Source organism: Quercus lobata, unplaced genomic scaffold (genome assembly GCF_001633185.2).
Source record: "Quercus lobata isolate SW786 unplaced genomic scaffold, ValleyOak3.0 Primary Assembly Scq3eQI_100, whole genome shotgun sequence".
NCBI lineage: Eukaryota > Viridiplantae > Streptophyta > Magnoliopsida > Fagales > Fagaceae > Quercus > Quercus lobata.
In genome coordinates this window covers 234,795-259,816 of record NW_022154707.1, presented here as the reverse complement: position 1 = coordinate 259,816, position 25,022 = coordinate 234,795, and positions in this window count along the sequence as shown.

The window sequence follows — 25,022 nt, the reverse complement described above, 5'->3', positions numbered from 1 at the left end:
TCAGCTACTGCGTTGCCCTTGCATTTTACATGGGTGAAAGAATCTCAAAGTGAAATATTGAATGATCAATATGAGGTGAAAATATACCAATCTAATATTTAGCTATGACTTTCACTCATATTCAATTGCTGCCACTCTCTTTTTTATTTGTAGGGTTTTATTTGCCAAGTGGTCATTAATGTACATTTTGAAGTTTTCGGACCAATCATGCAAGTGCAGCCAAGTAAGGTACCCTGTCCTATGGTATGTTCACTAGCTTTTGCCCAAGATGTTGGCATTTACCCTGTCCTATGCCATCAATTCAATTCTCATTCATTACTAACTTTGATATTCCTAAAAATAATTATGTACCTTCATTATTGCTCATAATTTGACTCACATTCATTAATTCCTTTTCAAAAACTCAAGAAGAAAAGCCGATTGTAAGAGTGTGTGGAAAATATCATTAAACTGCTTTTAGAGCATGTAGCTTGGTGGTATTGAAAATGGACTGAAACGTACCCATTGGACTGAATTGTGCCTAATGGACTAAATAGACTGAAATGGACCGTAATAGACCGAAGTGTAACCAGTGGACTGAATAGACTGAAGTGGACTAAAATGTACCAAACGGACCGAAATGGACCAAGTAGGCCGAATTGCTACTCTGATGGAACCAGATGATGATTTTACTAAGTTGCAAAGAAGTTACGTAACACTTGCAATTTGTAAGGTTTTTCTTTAAACTCCAAAAAACCTTTCTTGCTTTCTTAAACTTCAACCTACCTTTCTCTGCTTCTCAACACCAAATGAAATTTTGGAGTAGAAAAAGAAAAAAAAAAAAGTCAAACACGGAAAGATAATTAAGACACAGGAATAATTCTAGGAATCTAGAATAGCATATGATCATCTAGATTATATGTACAAGTTATATATATTAAGGTCCTGTGGTCAGAATAATATTTTTAGATTTCAATTACAGACATGGAAGAGAGGTCAATGTTGAAATCAATGTACTACATGGGAGATGGACATGATGTATATATATTGTCACTACCTCATTAGTGATTACAACATAAATGGTTGACTACAATATACATGGCTCTTTTTTCTTCTTAAATAAGTTTTAAAATACCATAAATATTGAAAGTGATAAAATTTAGTACCTGATCACCAAGAAGGATTGACTTTTTTTTTCTTTTTCTTTTTTTTTTTTAAAATAGAAAAATTTAGGAGATTTTATTCAAATAGTCAAATTTATTGTACTTCAGTTATTAAAACAGAATCAAAACAAGAGGGTATTTCCTCAAACCAATTGCTCTGTTTAAGCATTAGTGAGACTGTGAGAGAGAGAGACTCCTAACTCCTAAGATCGACAATGATCAATAAGGAGTACATAAAGCTCATCTAAGAGGTGGCTATATATATATATATAGAAAGTTCAAACTCTGTCAAACTTTGGATAATCACAATCAAGAATCCAGTCACAGATTCCCACAATAATAAAAAAAAAATATTCTCTTAGCATTTCCTGGTCTGCTTCCACCAATGAAAATAGAACCAGTCCACCATGAAACAATGTTTCTTTGTCACCATTTTGTTCCATACAAAAGCTGCAAATTCAACAATCTCAGAAACATCTATTCTAGTGCGTATAATTCATAAAAAAAGAAAAGAGAACATCAAACGCAACATATATAGTCACGTCTACATGCACTTTCTCTGCTAGCTTTAGCTTTCCACATAGACCATACACTATTGGCTTTTGGCAACACAACAAAGCATGCACATTAGATTCTAGGCAGTGCTTATATATGAGTTATGAATAAGTAAGCACAACTGATCAATAGGCATTCTCGTCTCTTTAAACAAGAAGAATAGAATTAATTAAAGACAATAATAATAGTGTGTGTCACGTCAAATGAAATTAAAAAATAGACTATTCTATATATGGAAATGATGCTATAAAATATTATTTAGTAAATAAATATGCCTCATAAAGATGTTAACATATTGTCCAGATAAAAACACATCCAAATTCAGTATAGAACTAAGTTTAAAGGAAAAGGTTTTGGGGTGCCATAACCATGATGAGAAAATTTTGCAGTTTACATATAATATGAAAGTTCAAAAACGTGTAAAAACACTTTTGAACGTTTAGACCCCCAAATTACAACTTAACCAATTCAAGCAATATGTCAAACAGCTAGTGTGTGGAAACTTAACATATGCTATAATATGAAATTGATTAAATACTATCTAAGCCATAACAAATTAAAATCCACAGCAGATAATAAAAAGGCAAAGATAGAGAGAAAGGAAGATGCAAACACAAAGACAACATGCGATGTGTTATCGAAGAGGAAACCGAAGCCCTCGGCGTAAAACCTCTCCGCCGCCCTCCAAGCGGTAAACAATCCACTAGAAAATACAGTTGGGATACAAGGACAGCAATAGACCCTCCAAGCCTAATCTACCCAGTGCACCTAAGCCCTCCAAGCTTCTTGCTCCAACGAGGTTGCGCCGAACCTTTTTCTTTTCTAGCTTCCCGGATTCCGCTACTAGACCATAGCATCAACCAATAAAGATTGGTTCCTTCCTAACTACTTCCCAGAAATCCAAACAACTGTCTCATAGTGATGATGATGGTGAGAACCAGGTTTGGTATAATGCCTCTCAAGGATTTGACAATGGAGAGGAAGAGAGTTGAGGAATTTGAAGAGACTCTAAGGTATAGATTGTGGGTGAATCAATCTTGTTTTTTTTAGGGTTTCTCTCTCAAAATTCTCTCTGGAAGCTCTCTTTCAATCGTGGGTAAAAGGGGTATTTATACTAGAGTGGGAGAGGAATGTGAAACGTTAGGTTTTACAAAATAGGGGTGGCTCGCGGCTTGACCAAGTCGCGAGATCCAGTCGCGAGATAACCGTATGGTCAGTTGTCCTGTTTTGTCCTGTAGTGCTCCAGCTAGCATGACTGTTCATCTTACAGCATGCTTGGCACGTGTGCTGCGTCTGGCAGCTTGCAGCCGCGAGTCACCCCCGAGTCCCAACCGCGAGTCTCTGTTTTCTTGCACACTCTTGAGCAATCTTCACTCTATTTCACTCACTACCCTTACATCAAACCCACCTAAATACAGGGTTACTAAATGTTGAATTACAAGCAAATTTGGCACGGAATAAAGCCAATTAGATGGTTGAATAAATTCAACCTTACAATCTCCCCCTTTGGCTATTCCGTGACAAAACCCTAAAACAGACTCTAGACTTAACATGTGAGTTGGGAACAGTTGAACAAAACTCACTCACACCTAACTCTAGAAGCTGTGAAGCACTTGAATCATATGAACATAATACTCCTGAAACACAACAATACACCATGATCATTGTATGCAGAAAATCATAAAATGCATATGAAACAGGCAATATGTGATCAAGCATAGATGGGGTTTAAGAAACAAACCATGGTTTGATCAACCAAGTGTACACCACAAGGTAGTGATCACAGTGCTCATTCACACTTGGAATGAACACAAGGACATACAAGTTAACAAGCACAAGGCAAGACACTTGTATGTTCAATACTCAACCAATGCATAACACACAAGGTATATGCATCTAGGAACAATCCTACAAGGGCACAAGAGTGACAGTACATAAACCAAAATGCAGAACATTTAGATTAAAGTACTGATTTCAACATAGCATAAAGGCTGCATTAAGCAAGGTACATACCATAAAGCCTACAAACTATGCATAAAACATAAACCCTAAAAGCTTACAAAAGCACATGGGTACAAACACATTATATTGAATAAAAACTTAAACAATATAAACTAAAAGTGCATAAAGTTTCTCCCCTTCAAAGTGATGAGAAGTTGTGATGCACTTGGAACATATATACTTGTAACCTGAAACACTTGCACAAAACACATTAGACCCTCAAGGTAAAGCAAGTAATAAAAGGACAAGTATAATGTAACAAGCAAATTGCGATCAAGTAAACATGATGTAAAACATATGAGCAACTTGATCAAACACCAAAACAGTCATATAGAAATGACTACAATGATCACATAGCAAAGCAATTGATCATCCGAACATGCATTCAATGAAGCACAATAGCATAAGGGAGTATGCATGTCCAAAACAAAAACATGATGCGAAGAGAACCACAAAACATAACTCAAAGCATCAATGTCTTCTCCCCCTTGGTATATGCATCTCCCCTATGGAATATCTCTCCCCCTACAAATGTGCATGAGAAATAGAATTTCTCCCCCTAAGGATGTGCACAAGAGTCATATAGAAATGACAAAATAGTCTGGACTATTCTCTAGAGTATACTCTCCCCCTTTTTGTCAGGAATAGACAAAGGGTCAAGGAGAAAAGAAGGCAAGAGATGAATGAACAAACAATGATAATGATGCATGAGGGGTGCAAGATGAATGAGAAAATGAAACTCAAACCTAAGACAAAGTAACATGCTACAAAGCATAAGGTAACCATGACATGCTAGGATGAAGAAATAAAGTAAAGACCAATGCATGACAAGGGTAGCAAAGGTGTGTGCAAGAGGTGGCTAAGTGCAATGCATGACCAATGCATGAAAAATGCACATGTGGGGCAAAGTGTGCAAAATACACAACTAATGAACCAAACATGTTCCTAATGAGGAAACATGAGAAACCCCAAAGTTTGGTACTCATCGGAGTCCAAATAAGCAAGAAAATGTCTAAGACGCATTTTATCAAACACCTAGCATGCACACTATGAACAATAATGTGAAACAATGCATGAACATCATGAAATCCACCCTTAATACATGTTCTTTCTGCCACAAGGGGCCAACATCCAATGCATATCAACAAAAGAAACCAATCCCATAAAGAAATTTGACAAAAATTAAGTTTTCCCAACCCCAATGATAAAAATCCCAACCAAGAGCACAAAACTCTCCAAAACATAATCCAAGGATCAAAAATAATGAAAAGAATTTATAATTACCTTAGAAATGTTAATGGAATGAAAAACCATTCAAATTGGTTGGGTTTTGATGTAAAAATATTGAAAGAGGGGTTTTAGAGAGGATGAGAGAGGTTTAAAACAAGTTTCCCACAAAAAGCCCATTAAAAAGCTGTTTCTGGGTGATTCGCGACTGGGCGAGTCGCGAGTTTCAGTCGCGAGCAAGCTGCGAGCCGCGAGTTTCAGCCGCGAGCCGCGAGTTTCAGCCTCGAGCCGCGAGTTTCAGTCGCGAAAATTTTCGCGAGTCGCGAGTGAGCCGCGAGCAAGCCGCGAGTGAGCCGCCAAAAGCTTCTGGATGAACTCGCGACTGGGGTTTCGCGACTGGCGAGTCGCCAGCTGAGCCGCGAAAAACTCTGACACCTGTTTTTCAATTCAGAACATGTTTAAACATTGAAAAACAAAGTAAGCACTAAACATAAACACAAAAAGTGATAAAAATCACTTCCAAAAACATATAAAATGATCAAAAATCTTTTTGGATTAATCTATATAAGATTGAGCACACACACATCACATTTAGATAAGTACAATCTAACAAATGAATAAGACATTCATTGAACATTAGGCATGTGTGTTGTGTGTGTGTATCAAATGTGGAATAGTCCTTAGTCTAGAGTGAAGCTTTAATGATCAATTCAATCAAGTCATACACAACTAGTACTAAGTCAAGTGGTTTATCTCAATTATAGAAATGAACATATATGACCTCCCACAAGAAAATGATTACATAAGATTGAAGCTTTTCATTTGGCTTCTTTACAATTCAAAACATTTGATCATTTTGAATTAAAACATCTCATTTTGAGATTGATGCCTGAAATTTGTGATATTTCAATTTGATGAACAAGCCTTTGGCTTTTTAGGCATCATACATTTTCATATAAGTCGCTTTCCCTTTTTCCTAGTCAAATACTAGTATATGCGACGGCTTTTGCAGCTCATTATCTCTTTTCATTTTGAGATTTACATTTATTGAGCTCTTTAAGCAATAAAAATAAAAGAGTGGGAAGAGATATAAGCACAAGTCTACGCATGTATCAATACCAACATGACTATTGACTAATCATTCATGACAAGCTTGAAGATCGATTTACAACAATCACACAAAGATGTCAAGATTTTTCCCACGAAGATATAAGTGCAAAAATAACAAGCTAAGCTCGTAAATGTACAAAGCCATTTGTACAAAGGTACAAGGCCAAACTCACATGTGATATGTGCTCAAACATATACGATCAAACTTTTTGAATTTTTCACTTTTTATGTGGTTTTGGATTTTTTACTCACACAAAACTGAAATATAAAAGTAAGATCAAAAACAAAACAATGCATATAAATAAATGTAAGATGCACAAAATGCATGAAGATATGACATTTAATGCATGAAGGGTCCTACAAAGATCGAAAGAATTAGATCAAGGACCAAAAGAGCAAAAACTCAACCATAGGAACCCTTCCTCATCCAAACGGAACGATTGTTTGGAATGAGTGTCTCAAGAGAAGTGAGACGAGGGTTGGAAGAATGGGAACCGGAGATGCACATAGTCAAGGAGTTAAGAGCATTAAACATTTTCTTTAACAACATGCTATTTTCACTCAAAACCGGTTTACTCTTTTTAGCACTTCTAAAAAGCTCAAGTTTCTCTTTTCTTTTGATTCTTTTAAAAGCATGAAACTTAGAGCATTGAGGTCTTAGATGACCAAAGGCACCACAATGGTGGCAAACAATGCGTTTAGGTCTACTAGGCTTTTTAGAAAGAGATCTAGCAACATTGTTTTGTTCCCTTTTCAACTTGGAGCATTGAGGTCTTATATGACCAATCACACCGCAATGGTGGCAAGTTGGAACAAATTTAGATCCATTCAAAACCTTAGGTTGAGACCTAAACGGAGGCTTTGACTTAACAACCTTTCTCTCCACCTTTTGATTTCTCTTATGTGGAGGAATGTACACCGATTTGTCCTTTAAGGTAGAACACACACTAGGCACGAAATCGGGTACTATAACATGATTGCAACAAATATTTTCATCCTTTTTAACAATAGGTTCAGCAATCAAACACTTGGCATGCATCTTAAGAGATTCATTTTCACATTTAAGATCATCAACAAGTTTGTTAGACAAAACAAGTTTAGCATCCAAGTCCATATTCAAACATTCAAACTCTTTCAGCTTTTCATGAGAAATTTCAGCAAGTTTTTTATATTTCTTAACCAATTTGTTGGATTCATTGAGCTTAGCAATCAAATCATCCTTTTCACAAAATAACTTGCTCAAATTCTTTTGAAACTTCTTAGCATTTTTCTTTAGGAGTTTGTCAACAATACCCATAGATTCAAATAACATGTCATCACACTTATGAGGATTAACACTCATAGAGGCATTTTTACAAACACATGGCATGTTACATTCAACACCAACCAAATCATGCAAAGAGTCATACAAAGCACAATCCATGGCAAATAAACACAAGGGGTCAAGGATCACACTTAGGTATTTAAACCACAACAAGTGTACCCGCTCTGATACCAAATGAAAGTTCAAAAACGTGTAAAAACACCTTTGAACGTTTAGACCCCCAAATTACAACTTAACCAATTCAAGCAATATGTCAAACAACTAGTGTGCGGAAACTTAACATATGCTATAATATGAAATTGATTAAATACTATCTAAGCCATAACAAATTAAAATCCACAGCAGATAATAAAAAGGCAAAGATAGAGAGAAAGGAAAATGCAAACACAAAGACAACACGCGATGTGTTATCGAAAAGGAAACCGAAGTCCTCGGCGTAAAACCTCTCCGCCGCCCTCCAAGCGGTAAACAATCCACTAGAAAATACAGTTGGGATACAAGGACAACAATAGACCCTCCAAGCCTAATCTACCCAGTGCACCTAAGCCCTCCAAGCTTCTTGCTCCAACGAGGTTGCGCCGAACCTTTTTCTTTTCTAGCTTCCCGGATTCTGCTACTAGACCATAGCATCAACCAATGAAGATTGGTTCCTTCCTAACTGCTTCCCAGAAATCCAAATAACTGTCTCACAGTGATGATGATGGTGAGAACCAGGTTTGGTATAATGCCTTTTAAGGATTTGACAATGGAGAGGAAGAGAGTTGAGGAATTTGAAGAGACTCTAAGGTATAGATTGTGGGTGAATCAATCTTTTTTTTCTTTAGGGTTTCTCTCTCAAAATTCTCTTTGGAAGCTCTCTTTCAATCGTGGGTAAAAGGGGTATTTATACTAGAGTGGGAGAGGAATGTGAAACGTCAGGTTTTACAAAACAGGGGTGGCTCGCAGCTTGACCTCGCGGCTTGACCAAGTCGCGAGATCCAGTCGCGAGATAACCGTATGACCAGTTGTCCTGTTTTGTCCTGTAGTGCTCCAGCTAGCATGACTGTTCATCTTCCAGCATGCTTGGCACGTGTGCTGCGTCTGGCGGCTTGCAGTCGCGAGTCACCCGCGAGTCCCAGCCACGAGTCTCTGTTTTCTTGCACACTCTTGAGCAATCTTCACTCTATCTCACTCACTACCCTTACATCAAACCCACCTAAATACAGGGTTACTAAATGCTGAATTACAAGCAAATTTGGCACGGAATAAAGCCAATTAGATGGTTGAATAAATTCAACCTTACATAATATATCTCAAACAATCAAACAAATAAAAACGTCAGCCAATTATCAAGACTCCACAGTCATTGCCTTAAAGCAACACCAACCAACACAAAAATCCTTGCTTTCCCGAAACCAATAAAACTACTTTTCCAAAACTAAATCAAAACATAGTCTTTAACACAAGAAAGAAAAATAAAATAAAATAAACAAAACATAGTTTATTGTTTGGCAGTTCTGGCTCTGCAGTATGTGTTCTGGAAGCTATTATTCACCTAGAAATGCATGCAAAGAAGAAGAAAGGAAAAGAATAGGAAATTAGTGAACATCAGTTTCCAGGGGTCTGAAAGCAAACTTCAATACATCCTTCTAATTACTAGAAAAGAAATCATTTCCTATGAATTGAAGTGCCCTACAGCACTAAACAAGAGCTAAATCTAAATTTTTTCAGACAAGAAACTGATACTTCCAGCAAAATCAAATCATAATTAACAAAGAATGAAACAAAGTTTTGTAAAAAGGAATACCTGAAAGCTAAAGCTGGTTGTGGAGGCATGAAGGTTTAGTAATGAGAGGCAATAAACAAAAATCCTCACCTGTAAGTACCCTATATGTAGATGGTACACTCCTTTGCTCTGAGACCCAAAATGCACCTGATTTATGCAAGCTATATAGACCTGGATCAATGATAACAGGCGTGGCTCTCTGATACCTGTGGATTTCATAGAAATTACAATCCTTTAGGTAGTGTTGTATACAAAATTTGCAGAAAATTCATGTGCTGCTTTCAAACTAATTCCAGCAAAACTACAAATAACTAACAAAAGAGAAAGGATGAGCCAAATTCTCATTCCAGCCAATGTCACTTGTATGCTCAATAAAATACTACATTCTTAAAATAGCTGACAACGTATGAGGTAGATATGTGACACAAAAAAGAAATTTGCAAAATTGAATGCAACAGCTTACTTTTTAAATATATATATATATATATATATATATATATATATATGTCACCAAAGTTAGAAATTCATAGAAGACACGACAACCACAAAACATATTTGAAAGTTCAAAAACGTGTATAAACACTCTTGAACGTTTAGACCCCCAAATTACAACTTAACCAATTCAAGCAATATGTCAAACAACAAGTGTGCGGAAAATTAACATAAGCTATAATATGGAATTGGATAAAAACTATCTAAGCCAAAACAAACACAATCCACAGCAGATAATAAAAAGGCAAAGATAGAGAGAGGAAGGAAGATGCAAACACAAAGACAACACGCGATGTGTTATCGAAGAGGAAACCAAAGCTCTCGGCGTAAAACCTCTCCGCCGCCCTCCAAGCGGTAAACAATCCACTAGAAAATACAGTCGGGATACATGGACAGCAATAGACCCTCCAAGCCTAATCTACCCAGTGCACCTAAGCCCTCCAAGCTTCTTGCTCCAACGAGGTTGCGCCGAACCTTTTTCTTTTCTAACTTCCCGGATTCCGCTACTAGACCTTAGCATCAACCAATGAAGATTGGTTCCTTCCTAATTGCTTCCCAGAAATCCAAACAGCTGTCTCACAGTGATGATGATGGTGAGAACCAGGTTTGGTATAATGTCTCTCAAGGATTTGAAAATGGAGAGGAAGAGAGTTGAGGAATTTGAAGAGACTCTAATGTATAGATTGTGGGTGAATCAATCTTGTTTTTTTTTAGGGTTTCTCTCTCAAAATTCTCTCTGGAAACTCTCTCACAATCGTGGGTAAAAGGGGTCTTTATACTGGAGTGGGAGAGGAATGTGAAACGTCAGGTTTTACAAAATAGGGGTGGCTCGCGGCTTGACTAAGTTGCGAGATCCAGTCGCGAGATAACCGTATGGCCAGTTGTCCTGTTTTGTCCTGTAGTGCTCCAGCTTGCATGACTGTTCACCTTCCAGCATGCTTGACACGTGTGCTGCGTCTGGTGGCTTGCAGCCGCGAGTCTCTGTTTTCTTGCACACTTTTGAGCAATCTTCGCTCTATCTCACTCACTACCCTTACATCAAACCCACCTAAATACAGGGTTACTAAATGCTGAATGACAAGCAAATTTGGCACAGAATAAAGCCAATTAGATGGTTGAATAAATTCAACCTTACAATCTCCCCCTTTGGCTATTCCGTGACAAAACCCTAAAACAGACTCTAGACTTAACATGTGAGTTGGGAACAGTTGAACAAAACTCACTCACACCCAACTCTAGAAGCTGTGAAGCACTTGAATCATATGAACATAATACTCCTGAAACACAACAATACACCATGATCATTGTAAGTAGAAAATCGTAAAATGCATATGAAACAAGCAATATGTGATCAAGCAAAGATGGAGTTAAGAAACAAACCATGGCTTGATTAACCAAGTGAACACCACAAGGTAGTGATCACAGTGCTCATTCACACTTGGAATGAACACAAGGACATACAAGTTAACAAGCACAAGGCAAGACACTTGTATGTTCAACACTCAACCAATGCATAGTACACAAGGTATATGCATCTAGGAACAATCCTAAAAGGGCACAAGAGTGATAGTACATAAATCAAAATGCAAGACATTTAGATTAAAGTACTGATTTCAACATAGCATAAAGGCTGCATTTAAGCAAGGTACATACCATAAAGCCTACAAACTATGCATAAAATATTAACCCTAAAAGCTTACAAAAGCACATGGGTACAAACACAAAACTTCCTGAATAACATCATCAAAATATATTAAAGTTTAAACCAAGAGTATAAGTTATGAGTTAGAAACAACTATACACCAAAAACACAGTGTATCAAACCCATAAAAACATTAAATACCCAAAACATAAGCATATATAAACAAAGTCTCTGATTTTGACAACTTTGATAACTCTCCCTCAACACATTACTCCCCCTTTTTGGTCGGAATGGCCAAAGGGTCACTGATCATGCTGTGTGGTGAAGCTGTCAAGTTTTGCAGACAAAACATCAATTTGGTCCTGCATGGCTCTCATCCTCTCAGAGTGCTCAGTCTGGACTTCTTTGATCCCATCAAGTCGTTCCAGAATGATTTGGAAAGCATCTGGAGGTGTATCTGAAGAAGTTGATGCTCTAGACCGTTTGCCACTCCTCCTGGGTGTTGAGGTTGATGCATGCCCTGCTGCCTCTGCTTCAGTCTCCATTGGGACACCCTCTCCCTCATCACCTTCATCTTCTTCTCCTGGAAGCCTAACACTTATCCTTTTGCAGGTAAGCTTGTTAATTGTAGAGGGTGTGGACATGGGACTGATGTCTTGAGGGATTGGAACACCCTTTCTTCTAAAAATCCTCATTAGCAAACTGGGAAAGATCAATTTTGGCCTAGAGGTTGTTGTGGTCTCATCCACAATGGTGTCATATATGTGGGAACTTATGTCAATGAAATTCTTTTCTTTGAGATCCATCAGAAAAATTGCTCTAGCACAGTTGATTGTAGTCAACTTCTTTATGGGATAGAGGTTAAACATCATGATTATTGTTAGACACCTTATGTCCACTGGGAAGGCAGTGGTATTCAAACATTTTCCTTCTCTCTACCTACCTATCCTTTGTTGAACTGTTTCAATAGAAACACTCCTATCCTTGTAATTGATAAATTCCTGATCTTCTAATCCATCAAGCCCTAGCACATCATCAATGACATGTGCATCCAAAATGAATTCTTTACCTCTAACCCAGCAACTTAACTCATTCTCTTTTATCACAACATTTGAATAAAATTCCCTAATCAGGGGTTCACACACTACAGAGAAATCACTCAGAAGCTTTTCCCATCCTCTTCCTTCAAAACAGCTGGGGATAAAGGATTGTCTTAAGTCCTCCAAATCAACAAATTTTTCTTGAATAATTCCTGCTTTCAAGAAGATATCCTTGTATCTCTCAAAGTGATGAACTGACCTAAACAGTTTAGAATCCATTTTCAATCTTTTGTCAGCCTTCTTTGCAGGAGTTTTCTTCTTCGGAGGTGAGGGAGCCATCTGTGAACAATCAGAAGAGGCCACAACAGCATAGAACAATATATGTGTAGAACTAGTCAGTACCATGTAATTAACAAAGAGATTTCAGCCACACAAAAGAACTTGAACACTTAAACAAGAAGCTACTTAAATCAACCACATGGATAAACAAGCCTAAACTAGAAAACACAAGAACAACAAGGAGAATGCAGGGAAAAATTCAGCAGATATAGGAACTATCCTAGAGGCAGATATATGTCATTGAGACATATAATGGAAAAATGATATGACACATAATCAGCATTTTGAAGCTAACAGATGCTCCCAACAGATTAACACAATATAATATGCACATTTAACACAGTAAAACTCACATCCTCAAACGGAACATTTTGAAACAACACAACAGCTCAAGATCAGATAAACTAAAAGACACACTTAGCTAAGCACAAGATGAAGACCAAAAGGGAAACAACCAAGATTAAAACAAACTTTAGCAACAGCATCAGCAAGCTAAGCATGAACATAGAGCAATAGCCGAATCACAAACCCATCTCTAAAACATAAACATATGCGAAAAATCAAAGGGAAAAACACAAAAACAAGTAGAAATGAGTTCAAAACTGAAAACCCATACCTGAGACTTGAAGAATTTGAGCAGAAAATATGCAACAATGGAGATTGGAAATGGGTGCACGGAGAGTTTGGGAGGGAGATAGTTTAGGGAGAAGATGAACAGTCACAAAAGTTCGAGGGAAAACTGAAAAAGATTTAAAAACTGCTCCTATTTCTGCCAAACACGCATTTTTCGCGACTTGATTGAGTCGCCACAAAGTCGCCAGTTCAAGCCGCCAAAACACTTAAGGACAAAAATTTGAAAAATTTTTCTAAGTGTTTTTCGCGACTGGAAGGTCTACCCGCGAGTTAGTCGCGAGATGAGCCGCGAAAATCTCTGAGTAACCCTCGCGACTGGACCTTCCACTCGCGAACAAATCGCCAAAAATGACCCGTGAAGACGCGACTGAGACACGCGACTTGACATACCCGCGACTGAGCCGCCAAAACAGGGCAAAACTGGATTTTTGAAATTTTCAGATTTTTCAAACAAAATACTTTCCAAAAACACCTAAAAACACTCAAAAATCTTTTTGTGCTTGAATTAACAAAGATTGAGCATGTGAAAACACATTTCATCAAGTACAATCACACAAATGAATATGGCATTTATTGAACATAAACTTGTGTGTTGTGTGTGGATATCAACAATGAGATAGTCCTTAGTCTAATGTGAAGCTTCAATGATCAATTCAACCAAGACATACACAATTAGCACTAGATCATGTGACCCATCTTAATTATAGAAATATGTATATATGACCTCCCACACAACTTGATAACATAACTTGGAGCTTAACATTTGACTCCACTTTCAATCATAACATTTGATCTTTTTGATCTTTTGAGGCAATCATCTCTCATTGTGAGAGTGATATATGACATTTCACTTTAAAGAACAAGCCTTTGGCTTTTTGAATAAACATTCACTTTAATATAAGGTCGCTTACCCTTTTTCCTAGTCAAATACTAGAATGTGCGACAGGCTTTTGCAGCTCAATATCTCTTTTCATTTGGAGATTTACATTTGGTGAGCTCTTTTTAGCAAAACAAAAATAAATAGTGGGAAGATATATAGACACAAGTCTATGCATGTCTCAAGATCAACATAATCATTCACTAATCATTCATGACAAGTTTGAAGATCTGTTTACAACAATCACATAGATTTCAAGATTTTTCCCACAGTGATATGAGTGCATGAAAACAAGCAATGCTCGAAAATGCACAAAGCCATTAGTACAAAGGTACAAGGCAAAACAAGTTTTGAGACAAAAACTCAACAGAGTCAATCAAGCTTTTTGATTTTCTAATTTTTATGTGATTTTTGGATTTTTTGACACAAGAAACAAAAAGATTGATAAGATAGAATTAAAAATATGCACAAGTAGACAAGCAAACAACCAACAGCAAAAACAGCAAGCAAACAAACAAACATCGTCACAAAGCATAGGAAGTATTAATGCATGGACATGTTGTAATGCTTATGCATGAGTACCCTTTTTCACCCACACGTCACTTGCGTTTGGGATGATTTCCTTATAGGATTGGGTACGGGAGTTAGGGCTTTCAAACCTTCGTGAGAAGCTTTCCAAGCAATTGGTGAATGCACCAATCATCTTCATCACGTTCATCATTCCGGGATCACCATTCTGATCTCTAGATTGATCACCTGCCCAATTTCTTTTATCATTTCTAGGTCCTCCTGACCTTTGAGGAGTTGAACTATTCTTTGCTCTCAGCTTTTGGCAATTTGGTCGAGTATGCCCTTGAAGTCCGCAATAATGACACACATAAGTTGCTCTAGGACCTCTTTGTGGTCGTGGGCGTGACTTGGCATGAGATTCAGACCTACCCACAAATTGATTACGGGGATTCAACATCCGTTGGTTCACCACATTCTTCTTCTCCTCCACCTTGAGCTTCTCATCAGTAAGGTCAGCTACAACTGGATCTTTGGCCTTTACAAACTTCACTTCTTTAGTGACATTCCCAGATGAACTACTTCCTCCAGTATATCCCAATCCGGATTTGTCTGAAAAGCTCTTTTGAGATGAGATAACATCATCTAGCTTCTTGGTGGTGACCCTCTCTATTTTAGCATTTGCTTGCACAACCTCATTCTCAAGAAATCTCACTTTAGTGTAAGTTTCAGACAACTCACCATTCAGTGTTTCTATCTCACATTTGGCCTCTCTATATCGGATTAGGAGACTTTTATAGTCCTCCTCAGCTTTCTTCATTTTTCTCACAGCAGCCTTGGCCACCCTTGTATACTCACCCGACTTCTCCAAGAGTGAGTTATAATTCTCTTGAAGATTTGCTGTGGTTTTATCTTCTTCAGCATCTGATTCTTCAACAATTCCTAGTGATTCATCATCACTATGTTCTCCAAGGTCACGTACAAGCAGATTCAACTCATCTGAAGACTCAACATGAGCAATAGTCATAAAATCCGAATAGTTCCCCTCTCCATCACAGCTTTCTTTAGATTCTGAGTCAGACGAATCCGAGTCACTCAAAGTCGTGGCATACACTTTTCCTTTCGATTTCAAATAATTTGGACATTCCTTCTTAAAGTGTCCATGCCCATTACATTCGAAGCAAGTGACACCTTGTGTAGGTTGGGATTTTTTTCCATCTTTCTTTTTGAATTCCCTTTTCTCCCTTCCAGAACTTTGGAATTTTCTTTTATCATCAAATCTCCCATTATTTTTGAATTTCAAGAACTTTCTGAAATTTTTGACAAGGTATGCAACATCTTTGTCAACCACATCTTCTCCTGATGAGTCTTGATCTTCCACCTTCTCATTAATGGTCTTTAGAGCAAGAGATTTACTCTTCCGTTGATTGGGCAGCGACATCTCATAAGTCTGCAGAGAACCAACCAGCTCCTGTACTTTGATGTCATCAAGGTCCTTGCTCTCTTCAATCGCTGTCACTTTAGCACGAAAACTTTCCGGCAATGATCGAAGGATCTTCCTTACAATTTTTGAATCCTCTGTTTTCTCCCCCAAGTTGAACTTACTGACAACCACCTCATTTAGCTTCCCATAGAAAGAGTCAAAAGACTCATCCTCACTCATTTTGAGCTCCTCAGACCGAGTGGTCAGCATTTGCAACTTGGTGTCTTTCACTTTCTTCGTGCCTTCATAGGTGGTTTCCAAAATCTCCCATACTTCTTTGGCAACGGTAATGTAAGAAATCCTGTGAAATTCATCTGGAGACACACCACAGAAAATAGCATTTAGTGCTTTACTGTTAGCATTAGATGCAGCAAGTGCTGCCTTATCCCAAGTGGATTTGGCTGCCTCAGGTCTGGTCCAACCAATCTCAACAGCATCCCAAACAGATTCATCAATAGAACACAGAAAAGCTCTCATGCGAACCTTCCAAAAAGCATAATTACTACCATCAAAATATGATGGTGCATTTAGGGACTGAGACCGATCCATCTCAAAAGGGAGTCAAGGATCACACAATGGTAATGAAACCAATAACAGTGTACCCGCTTTGATACCAATTGAAAGTTCAAAAACGTGTATAAACACCCTTGAACGTTTAGACCCCCAAATTACAACTTAACCAATTCAAGCAATATGTCAAACAACAAGTGTGCAGAAACTTAACATAAGCTATAATATGGAATTGGATAAAAACTATCTAAGCCAAAACAAACACAATCCACAGCAGATAATAAAAAGGCAAAGATAGAGAGAGGAAGGAAGATGCAAACACAAAGACAACACGCAATGTGTTATCGAAGAGGAAACCGAAGCCCTCGGCGTAAAACCTTTCCGCCGCCCTCCAAGCGGTAAACAATCCACTAGAAAATACAGTTGGGATACATGGACAGCAATAGACCCTCCAAGCCTAATCTACCCAGTGCACCTAAGCCCTCCAAGCTTCTTGCTCCAACGAGGTTGCGCCCAACCTTTTTCTTTTCTAGCTTCCCGGATTCCGCTACTAGACCGTAGCATCAACCAATGAAGATTGGTTCCTTCCTAACTGCTTCCCAGAAATCCAAACAGCTGTCTCACAGTGATGATGATGGTGAGAACCAGGTTTGGTATAATGTCTCTCAAGGATTTGACAATGGAGAGGAAGAGAGTTGAGGAATTTGAAGAGACTCTAATGTATAGATTGTGAGTGAATCAATCTTGTTTTTCTTTAGGGTTTCTCTCCCAAAATTCTCTCTGGAAGCTCTCTTACAATCGTGGGTAAAAGGGGTATTTATACTGGAGTGGGAGAGGAATGTGAAACGTCAGGTTTTACAAAACAGGGGTGGCTCGCGGCTTGACCTCGCGGCTTGACTAAGTCACGAGATCCAGTCGCGAGATAATCGTATGGCCAGTTGTCCTGTTTTGTCCTGTAGTGCTCCAGCTTGCATGACTGTTCACCTTCCAGCATGCTTGGCACGTGTGCTGCGTCTGGCGGCTTGCAGCCGCTAGTCACCCGCGAGGCCCAGCCGCGAGTCTCTGTTTTCTTGCACACTCTTGAGCAATCTTCACTCTATCTCACTCACTACCCTTACATCAAACCCACCTAAATACAGGGTTACTAAATGCTGAATTACAAGCAAATTTGGCACGGAATAAAGCCAATTAGATGGTTGAATAAATTCAACCTTACAATATTTCTTACATAAATACCATAGATGTCCCAAGGAAGTTAACATAATAAAGGAAGGCATAATGCAAACATTGTTCATAGTATTAACATAATACAAACTTTGCCTATTCACATTAAAGTAAACTAAGAGTACTAATTAACTTCCTAGGCTGTCTACACGGTGCACATCATCAGTTAACTTCCTAGGCTGTCAACCACAACCACCACTACTGCAATCCACCCCTAATAAACTCAATCCAGGCCCTTCTTCTATCAACCGTCATGACGAAAAAAGCGGCTCTACTCTTGGCGTTATGAAGCTCCTGCACGACCTTGCAATATGTGGCATGATCGACATCAGTGTGCTGGTTCAGAAGAGTTACAGCTGCTGTAATTGACTCGAGGTCAGCCCCTACAGCAGAGTCTCTAGTGTCGATGGACTTTTTTCCCCGACGGTTCCTCATGTCAGTAAAACCCCATATTGCCTTAGTCATGGATTCAAGGGAGTGCCCTTTCTTCCTTTTTCCACTTGAATAAGACGGTTCAGCTGGCCGCTTTTCAGCTTGCCTCCGGCTTTGGGCTTCACTCGGTGTTGGCAGCTCCTCCAAATCATCCAAACCATCGATGCTAACATTGACATGTACCCCCTCAGATAGGAAGGCTGCATCAAGTTCTCTCTCTTCATCACTATTGGGAGCTGGTTGGGCAGATGACATTTGCAGGAAACCCGTGGCTATGTTTGAATTGAAAAGCGTGCCCACCAGCTCATAGTGTCTCATCCCCTTTTTCTTGAACTCCTTGAATTTATGATTGACCTATTAACAACCATATATATTGGGTTAGATGTTTTATTGATATAAAACCCAATACAAAGTAGATGGCTAATTATAATAACCGTATAAGAACACTCTTTATTCCAAATTTCAAAAAGCCAAAAAGGCTTTTTAGGAAATTGTAGACATGAATTATGGCTCAAATTCCACTGAAGGGACAAAATGGCATTAGATCAGTAGCGATTTTGTTCTTTACTCAATTTTTAAGGTTTCATTTTGGCTTAAAACTAGCTTGATAAAACATTTTGATGGAGATACACACACATGACTCACATGCAAAAAGCTTGACATCTGTCATTGATTTCTTCCAACAAGGAAACCATACTAACAGTGATTTCATGCCACTTATTAGCACAAAACTTTTTATATCTTAATTTCTTTAATTAACACAACTACACACTCAGCAGTTGTAGAATATTTTATAAAATTTTTTGCTTTTTTTTTTTTTTTTTGAGGGAAATTTTTTTTGCTACTTTAGACTCATGGTTGATCTCTAATGGACCGACTGCCAGAAACGTGGCATTAGGTTCAGCATGAGTTAGGGGTGATGGCTATCAAATTCGCCTTGCACTCTACTCTGAAGAAATGGGTCTTTTATTAATTTTGTCTTTTCTTATATATAGGTAATGGACCTTCCTTGTCATTGATTCTAAATTCTAATAATTAAGAAATGCTTAGTGCTCAGGAAAGATCATTACATTGGGAGTACTCATTTGTGAACTTGTGCCAGTGCTTCTAGATATTTATTTTGTTACTATGTGATAAGATTACTCAGAATATTTCAATGAGATATGAGTAATTTCGCAGATGAATAATATAAATAAAATAATATAAGTGAAAGATATAAGTCAGATTTTATAAGTCACATTAAACCCCATTAAACCCACAGTAAACCCCATATATAAGTCAGATTTTATTCCATTCCTAAAAGTATCATCATGAGAAAATGCTACAAAAAAACTATTTAAAGCCACTATTTATTAATACACTCATAACTCAATAAACCTCATATTTTTGATATTTTTGATATTTAAGTCAGATTTAAGGACTTACCGCAAATGCAGCAGCCCAAGCATCCTCACTGGCCGTCACCGTATTTGAAATGCGGTCCCATCCCATTCCTGTACGTGCGATGAGCTGGGAGAATGTGCGGTGTCTCTGTTTCAGTCGTTGATATTTTTGTGTAAGTTGTGCCTTGGTGTAACTTTTAGATGCACGCTTGTTAAACTCATTGACAACTGTTGTCCAAGTTCCAGACTTGAACTGGCCTTGGGGCATATTCCCTTTAGCATCCTCTTCTAACAAGATATCAATGAAATGTCTCTCAACTGCTTCAGGCCACTTCTTATCCTCGGCATCATCCATCTAAATAAATGTTGGTATACTTACATAGACTCGTAAAATGGTCTTCTATGATATGGATTTATTATCTTTAACTTACTACTCAGTAAAAGACCCAAGCAGCAGGCATATAAGAGAAAATTCACCACATATAAAGGAAAAATACAAAGATACACATTGCATACACATCAGTTTTAGCTCAACTTGTAGTGGCATTGTATATTTATCAAGGCATAAGAGCATATTATAAATTTATAGTTGAATATATGTTGAAAGGTCAATGTCATTTAATGTAGCAAACCAAAGCTGAAGCCTTTTTGGTTCATGACATAAAGAGGCAATTATACTACTTTGAATCTTTTCAAGGAATGCACAATACTATTTTTCAATTATCATAGACAGAAGTGAAGCTTCAAAGAACTATTAAGTAATGTTCGAAATTAAACATAACCTTAGATAACACGTGTATATATGAAGAGACCAAAAGTATGTTTCAGAGATTGTATGTAAATCTGAGAAGTTGTAATTGAAGATGATCAAAGCCGAATAAAGCTTACAAATAAAAATGACTTATCAAGGTCCATTGTCACTACTTGCTAATATAAACATCAACCTATGGTTTAAAACTATGGCAATCTACCATATAACAATTGATTAAAAAAGTTAAGAAGAAAGTGGTCTACATTCTGTTTTCAATGCAAACTGAAGATAGGACAGAAACATTAGCAATTCAGTATGAGACAACTCTCAAACCTGCACTAGCAGGAAAAAAAAAGGGCCCTGTTTAATATGTTAACTTCTAAATATAAAATTTAAAAAATAATATTTCAAAATGATTTGTATTTAGTAATAATCACTTCTTTTTTTTAATAATTAAGAAACTTATAAGAAGTTGGAACTACCATCAACAACAACACACAGTCCGGCCAAAAGGCCAGACTCAAAACAACAAGAGACTCAACACACAGTCAGCCCAAAAGGCCACACTCAAAACAACAAGAGCCTCCAAAGAGGTTAACAGCATTAGCAACACCAAGTTCAAGCAGGCCAACAAAAATCTTAGCTGTGAATTACCACATTCATTTTTTCATGAACTTATAATTTCAAGAAAAGAAAACTTTGATAATAACTTTAAAACCTTGCTTGTCAATAATGAGACGAAGAATTCAAATAAGTAATAGTAAAAGAAAAGAGTGGGTCTGTGGAAGGAAAATGATGAATCCTTTCTGCCATTTAATAAGTTCTTATAAAATTTTATGTATATGCAGGTTTTTTTCACAGTTTGTGATTACCCACATTTGACTTATGCTTCATTTATTTCCTGAGGGATCTTGTAGCTATCTGGGATTAAAATGGTAGTTTTAGGAATCCAATCTTTCTTTCCCCTCCTTCCACTTTTTGGCAACTAAATAGACCAACAGTGTATTGTATAAGTTATTTTCATGTACTGGATTTTAAAATGTTTGGAGACATTTGCAGGGAATGGGAACCCTATATATAACCTTTTAAAAAATAAAAATAAAAAATCTCTCTGCTCTTTCTTAGACCTAGATCTCTCCCTCTCTCTTTCTTTGCTCAAAACCTAGTTTGGTCTTGGTTGTCGATTTCTTCAGGTTAGTGGAACAAAAAAAAAAAAAAAAAAAATTTGATTTAACCCAAAGCAAAACCCACTATCAAAACCCCAAATCTTCCCCAAATCTTTGCTTTAACAATTTGAACACAAATTTAGCAAAAACCCCATAATCAAAATCACTGCCCTTCATACACAAAACACAAATTTCTTCGAGACCTTTTTTTTTTTTTTTTTGAAACTTCTTCGAGACTTAATATAAATAACACCACAAAAGAATTACTGGGAAATAAACCGGTGAAGTCTCCTTGTCCCTGGAAAGCCAAAATCTAGATGATTTTTGAAAGGGAAAAAGTTCCAACAAAGAAATGAATAACATTCAAAACTTCTCCAAAAAGAAAAAAATTACCAAAACCTATTAATAGTTGAAGTCTCTCTCTCACATGGCCGTTTATACATACTCCCTTTCTACTTCAACGAAAACATTAAACCATAATACAGAACAAGCATACATCAGCAAGCCACAAAATGAAGAGATTTTTTCAATGAGCTACGTACAAAATTAAAACAGAACTTAGAAGCATGATTCACTATATATTACACAGACGTACCAGTAAGGGAACACGATGAGAGGAGGAAGCAGAGGCTCTGTAATGCATGAGAGAGGTGGATGAGGATGGGAGTGAGGCTTCCATCTGAAAGAATATATGGGATTAAAAGAAGCCCTAACATGAATTAATGTGAAATGATCTGAACTTGATTGGGATGTGAAAGAAAGCTGAAACAAGTAATTAACAAAATTAAAAACCTTTACCTGACCGACCCCTTCGGACTGTGTGAGGTTGCCCGTTTGGTCCTTAGCAACAGATTTCGTTGGTGAGGAATTAATTGGGAGAAAGGGATTACTGTGATTGATAGGGGTTTCTTCCAAATGATGTGTGTGTGGGATTTTGACGCATTTATGAAGCTATTGTTAGGAGTAATGGTGCCGGATCCGTGAGGGGTGAGGTGGAATGCCGCTGGGTTAGAGGAGTAATGGAGGTGGGTGAGAGGAGTAATGGAGTTTGGACTGTGATATTCTTTGTAGAGATGAGAGTAGAGAGGAGAGGAGAGATGAGATGATATTCTTTGGGGCGTGAAGACTGAAGAGATGAGAGTAGAGAGGAGAGGAGACAAACATTAGAAAAAAGCTGTTCAGTGGGTCCGGGCACAGTCAAATCTGAGTTCAATTTTTATTACCGTTGTGCCATCCGAATCATCTGTTCAGTGTTTAAAATCACATCCGAGCATGTTTCAAAAAATATATTTCAAACATGGGTTTTTGAGCAACCATTTCCAAACAGCCCTATTTTAAATTCTGTCACCAAACATATTGTTCCAAATTTTGAACACTAGTGTTCAGTGTTTAAACATTGAACACTGTGTTTTCAAATGACAAACCAAACGGGCTCTTAGTCTCTCGTCATCTTTTTTCTCTTTTAATGTAAAAAATTCTATTATGAAGAGCATCCACAGTAGTTGTGGCATAATTTATGCCATTTTGCCACAATAAAGGCCTACTTTATTATTTTACCATATCATTTTACAACATCCCATTTATCAGATGTTTTATCATTTAATTCTATACATTAAAATAATATTTACTACACATTAAAATAATATTTACAATTAATCAAACACAATCAACAGACATCACACTGCTGCCAACAACCAACAGCTACCATCACACAACCACCACATCCTCCACAACCTAAAACACAATTCAAAACAAACCTATAGCCCACCAACACCAAATCGGAAGCCCCACCACCACCACCACCACCTCAACCACAAACCTCAACAAACCCACCGCCTCCACACTCTCACCCACACCCACTTCAAAACCTAAAACCTTCATAATCCAAGTCAACCCAGACTCCAAACCCACCATCTTCATTGCCGTCATCGTCATTGCTGACCCACACAACAGACCCACACCGATATTTTTCCCACACCGACATCGCCGACCCATACCGACATTACTCCCAACCAAACCCACCCACCTCCATTGGAACCGAACCTAGATAATAAGCTCAAGGGAAAGATACCCACTTCGGTTACACTAAATGCATACCTCGAGTATTTAAATCTTTCATCTAATGTGCTTGATGGTGAAATACCCACTTCGTTTGGGGACTTGATTTCGCTGAAGAATGTGTCTTTAGCATCCAACTCATTGTCAGGTTCGATCCCAGACTCGATTGTCAGCGTTGGCATCGACATCGGCGTGGAAGAGCAATGAGGGTTGGGGTTTGAGAGGAGAGGATTGGGGTGAGAGAGAGAAAAGGATTGGGGTTTGAGGGTGAGACTGACGGAGAGATGAGAGAGAAAGAGGAATAAAAAAATAATAAATCCATATGCCACACCTGTCCGTACTGTGGCAAATTTGTGACTCTACTATAGCATGTTGCAAAAAATATGAGATATGACACATCTGATAAATGGGGTCAAATGGTGTTTGGTGTGCCAAATGTGCCAAATATTTAGCATTTGGCACATATGGCACATCTAATGTGGGTGCTCTAATGTAGTTTTTTAATTTTAATTTTTTTATCATTAAAGTTGTGTTTTTTTTTTTTTTTTAATTTTTTATTTTATACAAAATAGAAATTATACTTTAACCTAATTTAAATGTAAATGTGTGTGAAACTTTATTTTAGAGATTTGAATTTCAGCCCTTATGTAATGACCATCACACTAAGAGACAAGAGTGCGTGGTGATGTTTGTTTAATTTTTATTGTTAGTTGGGGCATTATTCTATATCTTGCACAATGATGGGCTAATATATATCTCTGTTAATGCTGGTTTGTATTGTCTTGTGCTATCTTTAGCTGGAGTTGGTGTTAGTTTTTTTTTAATGGGTTTTCATGTGTCTTTGTAGACTTAAGTGTATTCTCTTTCTGCTAGTGTCTTGAGTCTTCTTAGGCTCTTTGTTCTGTATTATGCTTTTAATCATCAGTAATATTATTTTGTTTCATCAAAAAAAAAAAAAAAAAAAAAAACCTGAGAAAATAATAACATGATTCTACGTAATTTTATACAACATCTCTAGATTTCTCGAGGTGCCACAACCGTCTGCGCTTTACAGGTACTTCTATTTTGTTGGTTGGGTATGGCCTTGGCGTTGTTTATGGCACTCGCAATTTACCTTGTCGATGTTTAGCTTTTATAATTTAACAAATGAAGGTCCAGAGAATAGAGTCTAGAGTCTAGACTGGAATAACCTTTTTAATGGACTGGGCTGCTTGAACAAATGATTCATCTGGCTAGGCATGGTTAGAAAATCTAAGGTAAAGCCAGCCTCCTCTGGGCTTGCAAAGGAGAGAGAAAAATTTAAAATCTTAGAAAATTCATATTCACTCCAGTGAGTTCAGATGATGATAAATAAAACCTCCC